General features: G+C 43.2%; 1 protein-coding gene across 3 annotated transcripts in view; it reads right to left on the reverse strand.

The window, feature by feature from the left end:
• The window catches only part of GALNT7 (polypeptide N-acetylgalactosaminyltransferase 7), a 127,842-nt gene that overhangs the window by 101,786 nt on the left and 6,087 nt on the right, over window positions 1-19,969 (reverse strand). The window lies entirely within an intron of this gene.

Genomic DNA, 19,969 nt, shown 5'->3' on the forward strand with positions numbered 1-19,969 from the left:
ACCCACTTCCCTACTGAACCAACTCTGTAGTCTCATGTTTTTAAAACCCACGGTGTCTTCTCATATACTGGTGTGTGTGTGTGTGTGTGTGTGTGTGTGTGTGTGTGTGTGTGTGGACATCTACTAAAATGTTGTCTCTCTATCAGAGGCCACACCCTTAAAAAAAACCCTGACTCTCTGTCCCCTAGTAACTATCAACTACTAATCAGTCCTCAACTAGGGTTGGACTTTGTGCCCACTTCCCCTCTCCATGCTACAATTTTGTGTGGCTTGGACTTGCTGCTATATAAGCCCACGTACTATTACTAATACCTCCAGTGACCATTTCTGTGACTGCTACTTGTCAACAGCAGAGGGGTTTGGCAATCTTTGTACAATAGAATTTTGCCAGTTCTGCATTTCTGATAGAGGGTAAAGTATTGGATTGTCCCAGTTGGCAGGAAACAGAAAATAGGCTATTCAATCTATTAACAACTAAACAAACAAATAAGTGGGTAGACTTTTAACAAACCATCAAAATTCAATGTGATATAAATTCATGGAACAACCATATTAAGAAGAATTTCAATGCACTAATGGATGCCTAGAAAACACTTAAAACCTGTTGGGATGAGCTTTGGAGAAAAGTCTGGAAAAAGACAGAATCAGCAGTTAATTAAGTAACACAATATGTAATCCATTTTATGTTTGGGTAGTAGGATTTATATTAGATATCAAGCCCATGTTAACCTTTCTATGCTGCAAGGAGAAATTCGTAAAACTAAAAGTTGAGTAACAAGGTGTGTCTCTGTGTGTGTGCCTGTGTGTGTGTGCTCACCTGAGCTCACCAAGTAGGTTAGGCTGGCTGGTCTGCAAGCCCCAGGAATCTGCCTGTCTTTGCCTCCTCAAGCACTGAATTACAAGTGCATCTCACCACACCAGCTCCCACCTCCGCTTTTATGTGCAAGGGTGTTTTACTTGTATGCATGTCTATGTATCACATGTGTGCCTGATGCCTATGGCTCTCTTGGACATGAACTTTCAGTGAGCTGACACGTCAGTGTTAGAAATTGAACCCAGGTCCTCTGGAAAAGCAGGCAGTGCTCTTAACCACTGAACCATCTTGCAGCCCTCAACATGCCACATTTTCTTAAACATGAGTGCCAGGAGTTAAACTAAGGTCCTCTAAGCAAGCTGCCTAAGCCATCTTCCCAACCCAACAAGGGAGTTTTGATGCTTTTTTTTTCTTTTACCAACTTTATCACTGAAAAAAAAGTTAGCAGCCAAAAGGTGACTAAAGAGTTAAAAATGCCTGCTATGTAAGCCAGATGACCTGAGTCCACTCTGCAGAACCACATACAAAGCAGGATGTAGTAGAAAACACCTATAATTCCAATAATACTATGACAAATGGGAGAGAGAGACATGAGCAATGCCAGGTGTGGTGGTGTACGCCTTTAATCCCAGCACATGGGAAGGCAGAGGCAGGTGGATCTCTATGTGTTTGATGCCAGCCTAGTCTACAAAGTGAGTCCAGGCATTTGACCCACAAGTGTCTCTCTTCTCTCTCTCATATACACACATACCCCAAATAAATAATTCTTTAACCTCATGCTATTGTTTTGTATCAACCACTCTAGCATTCTTTACAGCCTTCTATTTCACTAATTTCCAAGCACCTAGCCTCTCATTTTTAGTTAGATATATGGTCCCCAGAATAAAGGTCCAGTCCCATCTCCCCCAGTGACTATGTTTTCATTAATGAGATCTGGTTAAAAGTGATGTGTATAGGCAAAAATTAAATTAAATTAAATTAAATTAAATTAAATTAAAAAAATCAAACTTAGCTTTCTGATTCTCTCATACTGGAAAATTGAGAACAAAGCAGTTATGGTGATTTGAGCGACCGTGGTGCCCACAGGCTCAAATACTTAGTCCCCAGTTGGTGAAACTCCTTGGGAAGGATTAGGAGGTGAGGCCTTGGAGGACATGTGTCTTTGACTTTGAAGCTTCAAACGTCTTCTGCCATCCCCACTGTGCGCTCTGCTTCCTGTCTGCGGGTCAGGATGTGAGTTCTCAGCTGCTGTCCCATCGTCATGCCCGCCTGCCTGCTTCCGAGCTCACTGGCATGAGAATGATGTTCCTATCCCTATCGAACTATCAACCCTAAATAAGCCCTTCCTTCTATAAGCTGCCTTCATCATGCTGTGCCATCATCACAACAGAAAAGTCACTAAAACAGAAGTGAAATCTCGGGCCATTGGATGAGTACAGCTGTAGGAAGGTCAGATGGAGAGGAGGAGGACATGGGTCCTTGGGACTCCATATTGGACCGTGAAAAACAGCAGTCACCAGTTTGAATCTTAGAGAAATTTTTTTTTAAAAGCCTAATGTTTTGGGTTTCTTTGATAGTATCCTGGCCTATAGTCTAATTTATACAGGCCTCAAATAGTTACCATTCCTTAACATTATCACATCCACTGAGCCAACTGATAACTGAATCTACAGTCATCCCAGCATCTCTTTCCAGAGAAAAGGAGGGGCGGCTGGTGGAACTAATGTTCCCCATCAGGCAGCGTTCAGACTTCTAGAGGCGTGCATACACACGGAACACCAAGCAAGGCAACAAAGACAAATGATGTTAATTTTGTACACAAGGAAGGAGCACCCGTGATTACTACAGGGAACTTCCAAAAGAAAAGGTGGTGCTTTCAAAGCAAATGTTATTAGACTAATACTTCAATCTTGCCACCACAGAAAACTTTTTCCATGTAATGTGCATTGCAGGGCGTTGATTTTACATGCTTGAAAATGCTTGTAAGCACTTCAGTTGGTTTGGGGATGTATTATATCCTGTACTTTGAAGTAGACACCTACCTACTTTTATATCAACAGAAATCAAAAATAGATCATACTTAAAACTACTTGACCTCCAACCAAAGGCAAGGAACCAAACTTTGTTGACTTTTTTTACCCAAAAGAAATTCCTGAGTATAAACACCAAGCAGCAGTGTTGGCAACGGGGCAAGACAGAGGGGAGCCACCAGAGAGGGCTATTCCAGGAAACCTATTTGAACTGATGGGTAGGATGCTTCAACAACTGTGTGATGCTTTCTGTAAGCAGGGATATACAGCTAAACTAAAATCATTTTAAGATAAAGAATAGAGAAAAATCAGTGAGTGATGTTCAAATGAAATACAGTATAGGAGACATAACTGCTGACAGTGGTGTAAATGATTATATGAATGCTTGGAGCTGGAAGATTAACAGCATCCATCTCCAACGAAGCCCAAAGACACACACACACACACACACACACACACACACACACACACACACACACACACTCACTCACATTTATTTCCCTCAAAACAAAAACTCAAAATTCAGCAGCTATAGGTATAGTTCACAGGGCACTTGCCCAACGTTCAAGAGGCTCTGGGTTTTATCCTCAGTGTGTCTTTGACACACACACACACACACACACACACACACACACACACGTCTCACTGAAGACTTATGACCAAGGAGACAATGAATATCTATTAAGTAGAGGATCAGGAGGGTAGCTTGAAAACACCACCTGTCTGGCCCCTCCCCTGGGGAGCACAGGGACGCATCTGGAAACTAACAGCATTACAGTTAGATATCATCATGGGCCACACGGGGAACCTTTCTAAGTTCAGATACATCATTGAGGAGTACAGTAGATAGGGACATCTTCAAGAAAGAGGGAGACCCTGAATGGCCTGAGAAAGATGGTAAGATTCCCAATTAGAGGATGGAATAGCATCCATGAATACAGCCATAAGAGAGCTCTAAAAACCAAGGAATTCATCATCCAGTGACATCAGATTCTTCCCGTAGAGAGTCCACCTGTCCACGCAGCAGTAGCTGCTGCCATCACTCAAGTAAAGTGCAACTAGTCTGGGTACCAGCAAAGCATCTTTCCAGGAGATATAGCTTCTTTAAAATAAAAACAGATGTTCTGCAAAGAGCGGCTTGACTGGGTCAGTCCATTGACAACTGACCCCCAGTGCTGAACGTCCTTCTGTATGTGACTGTCCGGAGCTGCTAAGACGCCAGTCAATGTGCTCTATGAATCTGACGGGCTTAGATGGTGTGCCCCACTTTTCAACTCTCTTTAAATAAGAAGCACATGCTAACAAACCTTGGCTCACAGCACTTCCTGAGAAGTGCTACTTGGTGGTACCAAATCCTTCCTGAGAAAGTGGAATCCCTTTTGAATCCTAATCCCACAACTATAGGGCCAAGGGAGCTTGGCTATGTCCTTTCCTCTCCTTAAATACAAATTACTGCATCAATAAAATGTTAGAATGAAACACTTAGAGTCTAAACATGTTGAGCCAATGGTTTTGTTAAGAAATAAAAGATAAACTAGTGGTACTTGATGCTCCCCAATTTTCAGGCTACAGTCTGGCTCTGTACTTGAGTGGGAAGTGATTATGCTGACCTGTGATGGAGCAGTAAACAGAAAGTGTGCTGACTGTAGATTTTTTACAGTGAGACTTAACAAGTGTACAAAGACCCAGCGAGATGGCCTAGTTGTAGTGAGTTGCTTAAAATGTAGACCTGGGGCTCAATCCCTAGTAGCACAATGAATGAATGAATGAATGAATGAATGAATGAGTGAGTGAATGAATGAAAGAAACTTTGAAAACAGAGTCCTATCACTGTGTAGTGGAAACAGTGTTGCTGGCTGCAGCATAGCATCAGTTTTGTTTTTTAATTACTCACATTATGCATGACAGATGTTGAGTAAAATCTTAGTAGCTGAAGTTAACTCAGCAGAAAGGAGAGAGGGTGACGGGAATTGGACCAAATAAAGAGGACAGTTGTGAGCCCACCGACTCCAACTCTGCACTGAGTCACTGCACTGCGCCGAGGTTTAACAGCTTTGGAGAGTTACCAGAACCCCTCGGCAGAGTTCAGGGAGGTCCAGGAGTGGATATGGAACTCGCTCGCCCAGTTCTCTCTCAGACCCCTTCCCTCTCCTTCACCTGGTTGACTGCTGGTTTGACCAGGAAGCACCAAGTTCTAGAAAGTCTTACAATCCTTTAAGTCCTACAAAATTTGGAGCCATGCCTAAGCATGCTTAAAGGGACAGGAGAAAATAATTTTGCAGCTGTGGTATGTATATGGCAGTTCAGTACATGCGATTCCCAGGACACAGGCATTTCTTTTCTTTCTCCCTTCCTCTCCCCCCTCTCTCCTTCCCTTCTTTCTCTTTTCTCTCTTTCTTTCTTTCCTTCTTTCCTCCTTTCTAATGTCCTCTTCCCTAAAGAGCACCTCAGTGGTAAACTGATATTTAAAGAGAGTTAGGTTAAGAAAGAACACACATCCTAAATTGAAACATTTCTAACCACGAAACTCTCTACAAGGCAATCCATAAGCTTGTATAGACTGGGATGTGTGCTGACATGTAAATAACTTTGTGCAAGGAATGCAGCGCACCACCTAGTCAATGAGAAAGAAAAGAAGTTGTTGAAGGGGAAAATGCCATGTTAAAATTGCACGCTCAATCCTGTAAATCCAGTCTTGGAGGTTCTGGTAAACTCGCCTAATAAACCATCAGGCCCTTGCTATAAGAAGAAATTTTCATCTTCTTTGTATATGGGAAAAGCAAGCTCAGAGAAGACAAAGAACTGGGGTAAGCTGATAAAGTTATTAACAGTGACTGTGCCACATTTTAACTCTATAAGACCCCATGTATATTTATCTACACGACATCAGCCTTCATGTTTTTAAATCCACAAGTTGTCGCCCCGTAAGGAAAATTAAAAGCAAATAATTTTGCCATGACATTTATTATTTGCAGGGGTTTATACTCCTAGTTACTGGCCCAATTATTTCTCAAGAGAAAAACCATGCGTGAACAGCAGGTGTCCCTCATCTCCCTCCTCGCCCATTCCCGGTCAAATGACTGGCTTCCGGATGGGTGTGATGAGAAAGCCTCGAAACCCTAGTATTCGCTTGGGAGGCTGAGGCAGGAGGCCAGCCTTACGTACAAAGTCAGGCCCCACTGCGAGAAAGAAGAAAGCAAAAAACCAAAGCAGGTGAAATGACTGGGCTGAACTAGCACCTGAACTAGGCGTGGGTAGAGCCAAGCCTCTCCTGCCTTGGAGTGGCACACACGCTCCTCCTGCCAACATCTGAGGGCTCCTTCTCCCCGCCTACCCTAAGTCCACCATGGACAAATTGGATGTAACTGCCCGAGAAAGGAGTGGTTTGATTTAATTACGGACATGTTTGAGTTTTTCAAAGTCTCGGAAAAACAGAGACAAGAACGCCACTAGAGTGTCACGTGACTCTCAAATCATGACCTTGCTAGGACTCCTGAACCTCAACAGCACTTGCATCTCTTAATAGAACAGCATTCAGTTCCCATAAGAGACACTAATAACATTCCCCGAGCAGCAGGAGCGAGAGACCAGTCAGCTGCAAGCCTCACCCAAGGGAACAAGGAATCTGCCCCGAAGCAAAGACTAAACCTCCTCCACACAGCCTAGCAACACAGGTAGCATTATAAATTTAGTATTCTTGAGCCGTGGGTCCCTTTGGCTGAATATCAAACACATTTAAATCATTAGACTGGCTGGGACTGGAAGCATTTAGCAGTAGTAGAAAATCAAATTGAATATAAACAAATTCTTATAAGATCAGGGACTTCTATCAATGAACTAACTATAGCAACCGAAAATCCTGAATCACACTGCCCAAAATGCTTACACTCCCCGAAATGAACTTCTCTGCGTTCTTTGGTGACACCTATCTGGACCCTTAATGGTAAGTTAAACATCCAAGAGGCTGTCCTTTCAGGATCCCAGATGCCATAGACTATACCACTCAAGAGGACAGAGGGCTGTGCATACAGCGGCATGCTTTCACAGTGCAGCAAGAAAACCTATAAATCTGCCCTGAACAAGTAAGGCAACAGTGGCTTCCACTGAGGGCAGGAACTTTTCCTTGTGTTCTGCTTCACCACAAACTAAAGTGGCATGGGTTTCTTTTGGTTGGCACTTTCTGGGTGTCTATAGCCAATATGGGTTCAAATGACATGCTTACTATCTTAAGTAAAGACTGCGAATAACAGCACCGACTCATGGGTCTGGAAAGAAGTGGCACAGATAAACATTTCAAAGGAAAAACACTAGAAATAAGCCAAGAACTTGACCTAATAAGATACTGTGTGTTCCTCGTTTTTCTATACCCTTAGTAACAGTGGGGCAAGTGGACCTATGCTGATACAGAGCCGACAAGAGGCTGACAAGAGGAGAGAAGCCGGCTTCCAGAACACTTAAGACTTCAAACTTCCGGCACTACTATTCTAAGTCTGTTTTCAAAAATATTATCAGGAAGGCAGTCTACTTAGAAATGTAGATTTGATTTGATTTTCATTGCTACATATGTGAGGCAGTTTAAAATTATACCCCTGTCAACCAGGAAAATCCAGTTCTCTAAAAAAAAAAAATAAAAATGATTTCTGTGGGGGAAAATCCACCTCCCATCTTTCCCCCATTCATAGTCAATGCTGGACTCATCACTTGTCCCTTGCAAATCTTTGGCATTTCACAGAATGAAGAGGCCCCTGAAACCCACTGGGTTTTGTGTCTTTTTTTTTTTTTTTTTAAGTGGAGCACGAGAGAGCGGAGAAAATACAGAGATTACAGACATCAAACCTTTTTGTGTTACTTTTGTGTCCAGCCACGTTTCTAAAGGTTTATCAGCTGTAGGAGTTCTCTGCTGGAATTTTGCGGTCACTTATGTATACTGTCGTATCATCTGCAAATAGCGATACTTTGACTTCTTCCTTTCTAATCTGTATCTCCTTGATCTCCTTTAGTTGTCTTATTGCTCTAGTTAAAACTTCAAGTACCATGTTGAACAGATAGGGAGAGAGTAAGCAGCCTTGTCTTGTCCCTGATTTTAGTGGAATTGCATTAAGTTTCTCTCTGCTTAATTTGATGTTGGCTATTGGCTTGCTGTATGTAGCCTTTATTGTGTTTAGGTATGTGCCTTGTAGCCCTAAGTTGTCCAGGAAGAGCTGTTGGGTTTTGTCAGAGGTTTCTTCAGCATCTGATGAGATGATCATGTGGTTTTTTTTTTCCATTGAGTTTGTTTATATGGTGGATTACATTGATGGATTTTTCACAGCCCTCCTTTATGCAAATGAAAAATGGGCTGAGAAAGAAATTAAGGAAACAACACCCTTCACAATAGTTACAAATAATATAAAATATCTTCGTGTAACTCTAACCAAGCAAGTCAAAGACATATATGACAAGAACTTCATGTCTTTGAAGAAAATATCAGATGATGGAAAGAGCTCCCATGATCATGGATTGGTAGGATTAACATAGTAAAAATGGCCATCTTACCAAAAGCAACCTACATATTCAGTGCAATTCCCATCAAAATGCCAACACAGTTCTTTACGGACCTTGAAAGAGCAATTCTCAACTTTACATGGAAAAACAAAAGTCCAGGATAGCGAAAACAATCCTGTACAATAAAAGAACTTCTGAAGGTATCGCCATCCCTGATTTCAAGCTGTACTATAGAGTAATAGTAAGAAAAACCACATGGTATTAGCATAAAAATAGGCAGACTGATCAATGGCATTGAATCAAAGACACAGAAATAAAACCACACACCCACGGACCCTTGATTTTTGAGAAAGAAGCCAAAACCGTACAATGGAAAAAGAAAAAAATGCATCTTCAACAAATGATGCTGGTCTAACTGGATGTCTGCATGGAAAAGTGGGAGGAAAGATAGAGGGAGCTGAAGAGGTCAAGAACACCACAAGAAAACCTACAGAGTCAACTAACCTGGGCCCATGGGGACACACAGAGACTGAACCACCAACCCAAGAGCTTGCACATGAGCTGGACCTAGCCCCCCTACACTATGTAACAAGTATGTAGCTTGTTCTTCTTGTGGGTCCCCTAACAATTCGAGTGTGTGTGTCAGGGGTGCTGTCTCTGGCTCAGTTGCCTGTCTTTGGATCGGTTTCCCCTAGTTGGGCTGCCATGTCTGACCTCAGTGGGAAAGGATGCGCCTAGTCTTCCTGCAACATGATTTGCCAAGGTGGGTTGGTATGGGGGGGGAGGGTGAGTAATTTGTCTAAGGAGAATAGGGAAGAGGGAATGGTGGGAAGGGGTGTGAAGGCAGGACTGCAAGGAAAGGAAGGAGTGGGGCTGTGATCGGGATATAAAGTGAATCAATAAATAAATTAATGAATTAATGAAAACAACTTTAAAAGGCTCATTATCTTCAATTTTAAAAATGAAATTTCATTTTCTCATTAGCACTGGCTCATGAGCAGAGTTATAAGGTTCGGTTATCTTTAATTAAAAAGACTCAGGTAAAAAAGAGAGAGAGAGAGAGAGAGAGAGAGAGAGAGAGAGAGAGAGAGAGAGAGAGAGAGAGAGAGCTGGATATATTCAGAAAGTGTAGCTTCTCTGTGTCTGTGCTTGGCAACTGTGGTAACCAGCCAAGCTCTGTCAGGCACACTGTGCCCCAGTGGGAGGTCTGAACGGTCTACCTTCTAAACTGTATTCCTTCACCACATGCCTGACCTTGAAGGACTCCTCACATTTAACACTCGCTGCAACCCAAAGAAACTGACCAACCGCCAGGCCTCATAATCAGAGGGACAGACAAACCCTGTGCCAGAGGAAGGAACCAAATTAGTAGCTAAATTGTAAGAAGCATAATTAGTAGCTAAATAAATATTATCTTTGCTATATCTCAAAAAGAATGCATGTCTTATCATCACTTATAAAATTAGAATGACTGGCCGGGTGGTGGCAGCGGCACATGCCTTTAATCCTAGCACCAGGAGGCAGAGGCAGGTGGATCTCCGTGAGTTCGAGCCCAGCCTGGTCTACAAAGAGAGTCCAGAACAGCCAAGGCTACACAGAGAAACCCTGTCTTGAAAAACAAAAACCAAACCAACCAAACAAACAATTTAGAGTGACTGTTTCAAGCCACTCGCTGGATCTTTAGAATGTGATGTATAAGGGGTGTGTGTGTGTGCTTGCGTGCGTGCGTGCGTGCGTGCGTGCGTGTGTGTGTGTGTGACATGGGAGGAGGAAGAAAGAGTGAAAGCTTGCCTCAATGCACACATCACAGAGTGCAGGTGGAAGTCAGAAGACAGTATCACCTGTCCATCCTTGCCTTTCACCTGGTTTGAGACAATCTCCTGTTAACTGGCTCATGTGTCACAGGCCTTCTGTCTGCTCCCCGGCTCACCGTAAGGGAACTGGGATTAAGGGCTGCCAGGGGCTTCCCATGGGTTCTGGGATCCAAACCCAGAACCTCTTGGCTTCACAGCGAGCACTCTGCCCACTGAACCATTTCCCCAGCCCTATAAGGAAGACTGAACATTCATTCTTTGCTTAGTGTGACCAGTTAATCGAATAAAAGTCAAGGATAATATAAGCATCTCTTATGAAGCATCATTGTACTACAGTGAATCTATTCATTAGACTCTGGCTGGGATTTTCTTCAGTGGAGTCAAGGGAACAGCCTGCATTGTTTCTGTGATAGTAATTAATGGAAAACAAAATGAACCTGTGTTTTTTTGAAATCTCTTCCAATTTTCAAGTGTAACACTGAAAAGAAAACCACAGCAACCTGAGAATACCCACATGGGATATAAGTGTATAAGCCTGGTATTTCATGGCAGCAGCATCCTTTTCTCAGGCTAAGACTTCATCAAAGCTTGTGAAGGGTGTGGTGATTTTGTCTCTGCAGATTGATACTACCCTTCAAAACTGTGCTCTGCTTTCATGTACCCTGCATTTATTTTAAAATGTAAATGTCCCCCTCAGTCACAGTCATAGGGGATGGGAGCAAGGGGAAAATGGGAGGGAGGGAGGAATGGGAGGATACAAGGGATGGGATAACAATTGAGATGTAATATGAATAAACTAATAAAATATATTTGAAAAAAGATATAAATGTTACATGTGCTATGTTTTGAGTCGAAATGTTGGCTACAAGAAGAATAGGAAATTACCAATTCACCCAGAAAACATATTTCTTTAAAATACTAATATTTAGAAGCCATCTTCTTTTAGAAGAGAAAATTTTAGAAAATTATTTGCTAAAAGTATATATTTTTTAAACCACCTTCATTTCTCTGGACTGTAGGCAAATTTAATTGTCAACTACAACCGAATCATCTTCCTCCAAGCTTCTCAGACAAAACTGGGCTTAGAAGTTTCTCTGAGGCCATCATCAAGGAAGCATAGTTAATTAAACCACGCATCTGTATTTCCTTATTTTAGCAAGCCATAGTTTAAATACTAAGATTAAATTTCAACTTACCCAAGTCTCCGGTCTTGGTGATCTTTTACTTTAAAACCCTAAACATCCATCACAGTAGAAAACTTGTAATGTACAAAGTAATAACATTTCAGGCATTTCCACTCTGCCACTCTAAAAAGCACTCTAGTCATTTATTCTGCATCATAATTGAGAACATATTTGCCAAAAATCTAATGGACTTTTTATTCATTTTAACCATCCTGGCAAGAATTAGTAGATGTTGGAACATGGGGGTTTTAAATGATTTCTTTCAAAAGAAAAGATGTAAAAACCTTTCAAACACATAATAAAGGAAACAAATACTAAGACCTACATAGCTTACCTTGCTTATTAGAGATTAAAAGATTAATTCTGTAGGATTAGTTGAACTGTAAGAAGCATAATAATCAAATTATCTAACAAGAGTTTCAGGGAAAAATGCTAAGTTTGCCACACACCCCTCCCCCCACAACTGCAGAGGTTATAGGTATTTCAGCCACTGCAAATCAGCGGAAGAAAACAGGCTCCTGGGGCTGATCTGGAACAGTGGTGGCAGAGCATGCGCGAAGCCCTGGGCTCAGTCCCCAGCACCATGTAAACCCGGTGTGGTGGTAATGCCTGCAAGCTCAGCACTCACCACTTACAGGCAGGAGGTCCAGCATTTAAGGTCAGCATTTAAGGTCCCGCCGGATGCAAGATACATAAGATCTTGTCTTAAAACCAACAAAGGTGCGGTACAAAGCATATCGCAGACAAGTTTTCAAACGGCCCCACAAAGTGTACCTTTTATATGTGTGCAGTCTGCTGGTGACAGAAAATGCTAGTGCAATACGATCTATTCTAGGGTACAATTTTCTAGGAGAAAAAAAAAAAAAGAATTCACTCACAAGTGTACAATTCTTCTCGGCAGCATTAAAGAAATGCAATTTCTTAATTGACTTAACCTCGCCAGGTTGTAAAATGTTTGTGCAACTGATGACAAATTACAAACCCGAAAGAATTAGGATACATATTTGACCACTTCCCCTTGGTGAGGAGGCCTGGTGGCACTTAAAGAAAGAATAAGCAGGCTACTAAGATGAGACTTGATAGCCTATGACCATATAGTGGGGGAGGAGGTCCCCCTGGGTCATAGATCTAGGGGAAGGGAATAGGGTGAAAGAACAACCCCTCAGTCACAGACCTAGGGGAAGAGTTTAGGGTGAAAGAGGGAGGGAGGGAGGAATGAGAGGATACAAGTGATGGGATAACAATTGAGTTGTCATCTGAATAAATTAATTAAATAAAAATAAAAATAATTTAAAAAGATACATTTGGTGTTCTCCCCTTGGCATGTCCTAGACCAGAACATTCTCACAGGCAGCTGTAAACGCACACACCTGCTCAAGCCACTTCAGTGTACTGACAGTCTACTTTTATGCCTGAGCTACACAGTTGAATTATTAGACAGGAGATGCCAATAAAACTGTACGTGAGGGGCTGGAGAGGTGACTCAGTAATTAAGAGCACTCGCTGCTCTTCCTGAAGACTGACACTTAGTGCTTAGCACCCCCAACAACTCACAATTGCCTGTAGCTCCAGCTGCAAGGTTTCTGGTACTTTCTTCTGTCCCCTAGGGTACCCACATATGTCTGTGTACGCACATGCACAGAATCACACACATATGAATAAACCTTCCTAAGTTAAACCTTCCTAAAACGTATATGAGATATTTACCTCAAGCCCAACAGAAATCCTTTTAACGTAGGGTGCGATTGTCAATACTGATGGGCAAAGACTTTTCAAAGTACTCCACGCACATGTCTTAGGACAAGTTTTTATAATATGTAACTGTACCTTGCTAGTTTGTGCTTTAAAATAATTGCTTACTTAGCCTTTTAGAATGAAAATATGAAAATAGAAATTCTCAGACAAGCGTAGAGATACTGCATTGGTGTAGTCACCCAAGGGGGCAAAGGGGTCATTTGAGCTCACGATCCCAAGGCGCAGGCCATCACAGTAGAGAAATCAAGGCAGCAGGAACAGCCTCATCAGGGCCAAGTCAAGAGCAGAGAGAATGAGGGCAGGAACGCCTGCCTGCTGCTCAGTTTGCTTGCTCCGCTCTCAGACAAATCAGGAACCAAAGCCAGGGGATGGGATGACCTGCCTTTATGCAGGGACCCTCCTACATCGATTAAGACCAGGGGTCCTCAGCCTTCCTCATGCTGCAAGACTTTAGTATGGGCCCTTGTGTTGTTGTGACCCCCCCCACCATAAAATTATTTTGTTGCTACTTCATAACTGTAATTTTCCTATTGTTATGAATCACAGTGTAAATAAATATCTCATATACAGGATACCTGATATGTTACCCCTGTGGAGGGTCAAGACCCACAGGCTGAGAACCTGATCGAGACAAGCTCTCACTGAGACTCTCTTTCCTGGTTAGTCTAGTTGACAAAACTATCACAGGCCACTTCTCTGTGATTGCCTGCCTACTACTAAGCCCCCACCTAAGGCGTACACACAGTGTGTAAGTATGTAAACACTACGGCACACTATAAAGTGGTTTCATAAGAGCAATACAAATGGGGGCCTACAGGGGTCCTGCTCAAACTGTGGCACCAGCCCAGGACAATACATGCAGTAAACCTCCGAACCCCTACCCAGGTCTAGCCAATGGACAGGACATTCTTCACAGTTGAGTGGAGAGTGGGGACTGACTTTCACATGAACTCTGGTGCCCCATATTTGACCACATCCCTTGGATATGGAGGCCTGGTGGCACTCAGAGGAAGGATAGCAGGCTACCAAGAAGACACTTGATACCCTATGAGCATATACAGGAGGAGGAAGACCCCCTCAGTCACAGTCATAGGGGAGGGGAGTAAGGGGAAAATGGGAGGGAGGGAGGAATGGGAGGATACAAAGGATGGGATAACCATTGAGATGTAATATGAATAAATTAATAAAATACATTAAAAAACAAATGGGGGCCTAGAGAGATTGCTCAATAAGTAAGAGCACCTGCTATTCTTACAGAGGACCAGAGTTCAGTTCCCAAAACCCAAGCACCTCTAACTCCAGTTCCAGGAGATCTGATGGCCTCTTCTGGCTTCTAGGGAACTCAGTACACATGTGTACACGTATACATAAATACATTCAGGTATTAGAGAGCAGCTGCACACACACACACACACACACACACACACACATACACACACACACACACGCACGCTTGCACCCATGTGCACATGCATACGTGCATGAACGCACACTTAGCCTTTAAAAAATCCTACAAATACTAAAATTACATCTAAGCTAGACAATTATTACACATGTAAGTTTGCTTTTGAAGACAGTATCATACCTCTTGAGGCAAAATGTATCCTGAAACGCAAAGAATCAATAAAAATTAAAAGATGAAAAAAAAATGCTTAGAGCATCTATTCTCTTATAGAATGGCTCCCGGTAGTGTGCGATTTAATTTTAATTCACCAGTTAAAAAAGATTCTTGGTAATAACAAATTCCAATTGCTTTGCTTAGAAGCCTATTAGCAGACTAGCTGGTATTGACATAATACTGCAGTTAATTGTACCTTCTAGATTTGAGAAGCAAGGCTACTCTGCAGCAATCCCATCAACCTAATTAGATAATGCAAAGTTAATTTTTCCCCGCTCAAGTTTCAGTGTGCTGGTTCCTGTGTTCGGTGAACTGAAGCAGGTTTCCCTGTTGGCATGTCAAACGCTTCTCTGGGTGATGCATGAAAGACTGGGGAGCTCAGGAGGGAATGCATAATGGGGCAGGGAGGAGAACATTTCTCATTTTGAATATTCAGGACTCTTAGCAAATGAAGTAACTGCAAGTTAGTTCTTCCTTCTTCAAAAGGACTTACTGAGGGGTGCCTGGGGAGATGGCTCAGTGGTTAAGAGCTTCGTCTGCTATTCTAAAGGACCTGGGTTCAATTCCCAGTACCCACATGGCAGTTCAAAAAACTGCAACTCCACTTCCAAGGGATCTGGCATACTCACACCAATGCACATAAAATATATTATTTTAAAAAGGACTTATTGAGCTCTGGGTAGCTGCTGCCCACGTTGTCTGTTGCTCTCAAGCTCACAGGACCAAATTAGAATGAAATGGTAAGTCTCGTCTTTAAAAACAGAATGCTATATTATAATTCCCCTCCCTCCTAAAAGCCAGATTGCTGAAATGCTGAGCCCAGTTTTTCTATTCTCTTCCCCACCCCACACACCTTTAAATACACATCAGCCAAATGAATTTTAAAGAAACTATCAATTGGCCCAATTTTCTTGGCATCAAATTTCTTTTTTTCCTTAAAAATTAAAATGACTTTTTAGGCAGCTTTAAAAGTCATAGGAGTTCTGACTGAAAGGCATCAAATGGCTAATACATATTTTCATAATATCTGGTATATGCCTTATCTTGTTGCCACAACTATAGACCGCGCATCAACTTAAAACACATATACATGTCTGTCCGTATACAACACTACGCAGGGGGAAACAGGCGCTTTCTTCGATACACCCACGTGGCCCTCTACGATTGTAAGCAACAGGTTTATCCATCTCCTCCACGCATTCCCCGGGATGAACTGCTTAGCACTTGAGCTTCTTCGTGAGAGCCACTTCTAAGCCATACTATTTACCGAGAGCCGCTGGATATGCTACCCAGGCCCTCCCTCTCTGAGCCGCTGAAACACTACAGGTTGGTTTATTGGGAGCTAACATCCTTTTTTTCACAGCCACACCCATGTGTGTTTCTTAACCAGCCTCATGTCAGGGACTGTGGCCTGCGAATCTGCTGGTGGCCCTTATATTACCTTCTCCACGCTTCCATAAGAACACTGCTCGCTGCAGCCTTAAATTCATCAGCATCATCTTCTCGTTCCATCAAGCACACTTCCTCCCCTCTTGAGCAGTTCTACTGTACTCTCCCAGCTGCTGTGCCCCTCCTAGGTAAACCTCATCCTAGCCCATAGAGACTAGTATCTCCTACTGGCATTTGGCATGCACTGTCTCCCGATTTTTCCTCAACACTCCGCTCTAACCACACATATCCTTCCGTCTGTCATGGATCAGAGTCGTTCATTTTTCTAGGGTCTCCAGGACTGGCCATGGTCTTTCATGCTTTTTGCACACCCTGTTCCTGTATCCCTGTTGCGGTATAGCGAACCTGTCCCTTTTAAAACCAAGCCCTGTGCTGACACCCAGCTCCAATTAATCTAGATGCTGCTTCTCTGCAATCCCACAAGCCCCAGTCGGATGAGCAATACAGTTCTTATCTCAGCCACTGCAGATGTTTACATCTGGCTGGCAAATCTGTTTACAGGGGTGTGTGCGTGATTCTATTTATCTAAGACCGTGTCTAGGAGCCGAGATAGTCATCTATTTATCCTGAATGCCAGGACACTTGAAATCGAAAAGATGAAAACAGCTGACGGACTAAGAATATAAGCTGAAGTAAACAATCATCCTGATAACGAACCACAGGGCCTACGCTTCAGGCAGGAGCTCTGACTGTATCTCTAAGGTCATCAAGTACTATGCTCCTTCACTGACCTCCTTCCTGTTTCTCGAAACACCACAGCTCCGCTCCAAACTCGGGGAGTTTTGAACTTCCTGTTCCCTCTGCCTGGAACACATTTGCCTCAGAGTCGGAGTCGAGAGCCAAGCTCAGATTCATCCCTCTGGTTTCAGCTCCACATCTGCTTTCCTCGACCGTATCCACCCTTAAAGGGTCCCCTCTGGCCATCACGCTATCCTGTGCTGCCATCGTGGTGTTTGTCTGAAACTATCCGGCTATGGTCTGCAGATCAGCCTTTCAATATGCGACACCCGAATATGTTGAAATCAGAGGTGACTGGTGAGTGCTGAGGTTTGAAACTGGATGTCGCCACAGGCTCCACGTGTATCTTGTGTCAAGAGCTTGGCTGGCAACTGATCAACTGGGGGAACTGAATGAATGAATCCCTCATTAAATACACAGGAGGATGGCAGTACAGAGGTGGTGGTGAGTGGGAGAAAGCAGGGCAGTGGGGGCATGCCCTTCAGGACCTTACCTTGCCCAGACCCTGCCTGTATCGCCACCCATGCCCTGCTTCGTTGGCATGCAGCTGAGCTAGTCTTCTCTGCCTGTTTTTTTTATTATTAATTTATTCATATTACATCTCAATGGTTATCCCATCCCTTGTATCCTCCCATTCCTCCCTCCCATTTTCCCCTTACTCCCTTTCCCTATGACTGTAACTGAGGGGGACTTCCTCCCCCTTTATATGCTCATAGAGTATCAAGTCTCTTTTCCCTCCCATGTCACTGAAACTTCTGGAACTGTGAGCCAGAACGAGCCCTTCTTCATCGTTTAGCTTAGGCATCTTGTCACAGTGATGACAGCACTGGCATTGCGGAGATCGGAACTCTCAACTTAGAACCTGTGAGAGGGGACCCTGGCTCTCACTGGCTCCCAAGAGGATGATCCTGAGAAGAGGGTTCGAGGCTTCACTGCAGCGGCTTCATCTATACAGCTGGGCTGGATCAAATTGGCATTCAAAGGTTGTCACAATTAACATTACAAAGTATCTACCTGATCCATACAGAGAGTGTTAGCCACGACTGCTGTTACTACTTTAAACTGTACACTATGGCCACAGCCCACAGCAATGGAGAACACTTAGTAAATACCCGAAATACCCGTAGAGTAAGTGGCTGAATTGGAGTTGATGTGTGAAGGCCACCATCCCTTCCACCTCCCTCTAAAGGCTTCCAAGCAGCCACTCTAAATGCTTAATCAGTGAGATCCCAACCCGGTTCCTTGACCTCTTGTTTAATTCCCTTCAAAATATGATCAGAACTCACTTCTCTAATCCTATCCCACCACTTTTCACCAATAAAAGATGGACTGCTTTCTGGTCTTGTTTAGTCTGGCATGTTCTTTTTGGCCCTTGTAGCTGGCCTAATCCCACTGACATTCTACAGCTATCTAAATGCTATGCTCTTTTTTGTTTTCCCTCTCAACTTTTACCTAACCTACTATAACTCCTTAAAGATCTCCTTTTTGTGGCTGGTACATAGTCAGTTCATCCCTCTTAGAAGAGATCCAACATCCTTGGCATTTCTGTATCTCCAGTGGCACACAGAAAGACTGCAACACCTTATTTTGAACAAATGGATGTTAGGGTTGGGAAATGTTCCCAGATATTTCTCTCTCTCTCTCTCTCTCTCTCTCTCTCTCTCTCTCTCTCTCTCTCTCACACACACACACACACACACACACACACACACACACACAAACACTTATTATTATGGACGTCTTTACTTTGCCTCAATTCACTACTTTCTCTGTTATAGTCCATCTCCAACTCCTATAGCAATGGATAACATTTAATAAATACTCCAAACTAGAAGAAACAGCTGCAGCAGCAGCTGGATGAATATCATGTTTATTATATCGCAGCAAGAGACTAGGGGTGTAGAAAGAGAGATATCAAGATTGATATATGAGAAAAGCCAGTTGGCAGAGAAAAACTGGAAACTCTACCCCACCTGAGCTACAGACAGTCGGCAGCACGCAGGGGAAAAGCCTGTCCTTAGGAGAAGGTGTTTGCTGTGTAGAGATAAGACGGGTTAGAACTGACACGGGACGGACCTTCTGATGGTTTGTCCCAGCTCATTAGCTCACCCCAGCCTCCGGAAGCACCTTTTCTTTTTCTTCCATAATAAACTTCCCATTTCTATCCTCATTCTTGTGTCTCTGATCCAATTCACTGTCCCGGAACACAGTGACCTGGACATTTCGGTGGATGCCCCTCATTTCCCGTCCCCGCTTATTACAGTACCAGCGCCTCCCAATTCCTACTCAAAGATCTGTCAACAGGAACAGGTAGTCCACTTCCCCCACCCCCACCCCCTTTCCCCTCTTGGACCATATATAAAAAGATTATGAAATTGTTTCACTCATGGCCGTCATCAATTGCGCGCTTGAAATCTAGATTCTTCTTTTTGCAACTTTTCTTTTGTCAGACTGTCCATTCAGTCTTCAGGAGTACGGATTAGCATTCGAAATATGAACAAAGATGATAATCTACTTTGACGCCGAATGACCACACTTTCCCTGGGCTCAGCTGTTCACATCCTGCTGATGACCTTTTTTTTTTTTTTTAATAACTACTAAGTTAGAATTTGCAAACAGTTTGTTCACCACTAGTGGCTCAAATTGAAATTTTTGCTTTCCATTCTTGATGCATTCAGTTTATACAGAAGTCCACACTAGCCCTCTCTTATCTCCCATTCCACATGGCTGGCCTACCAGACGAAGTGGTGATCCAACTCCAACTGCTGTTCAGCAGCTCTCCTACAAATGGTTATTTTTGCCTTCTTTACAGACAAAACATTCTGTGTCACCCAGGCTTTTGTTTCATTTTTGGTTTTGCCAACCTGAACCTCGGTTGAGAAAACTCCTCCATCAGGTTTGCCTATAGGGAAGTTTACGGGGTGTTTTTCTTGATTACTGATTAATGTGGTGTGGGAGTGCCAGGCAGCTGTGAGCAGTGCCGCTCCTGATCCTAGGAGGAATAAGTTAAACAGCCGACAGTGAGCCTGGAGGACAAGCCAGCACGTGGCATTTCTCCAAGACACTGCTCCAGTTTCTGCATC

Source organism: Acomys minous (genome assembly GCF_964271855.1).
Source record: "Acomys minous genome assembly, chromosome: 15".
NCBI lineage: Eukaryota > Metazoa > Chordata > Mammalia > Rodentia > Muridae > Acomys > Acomys minous.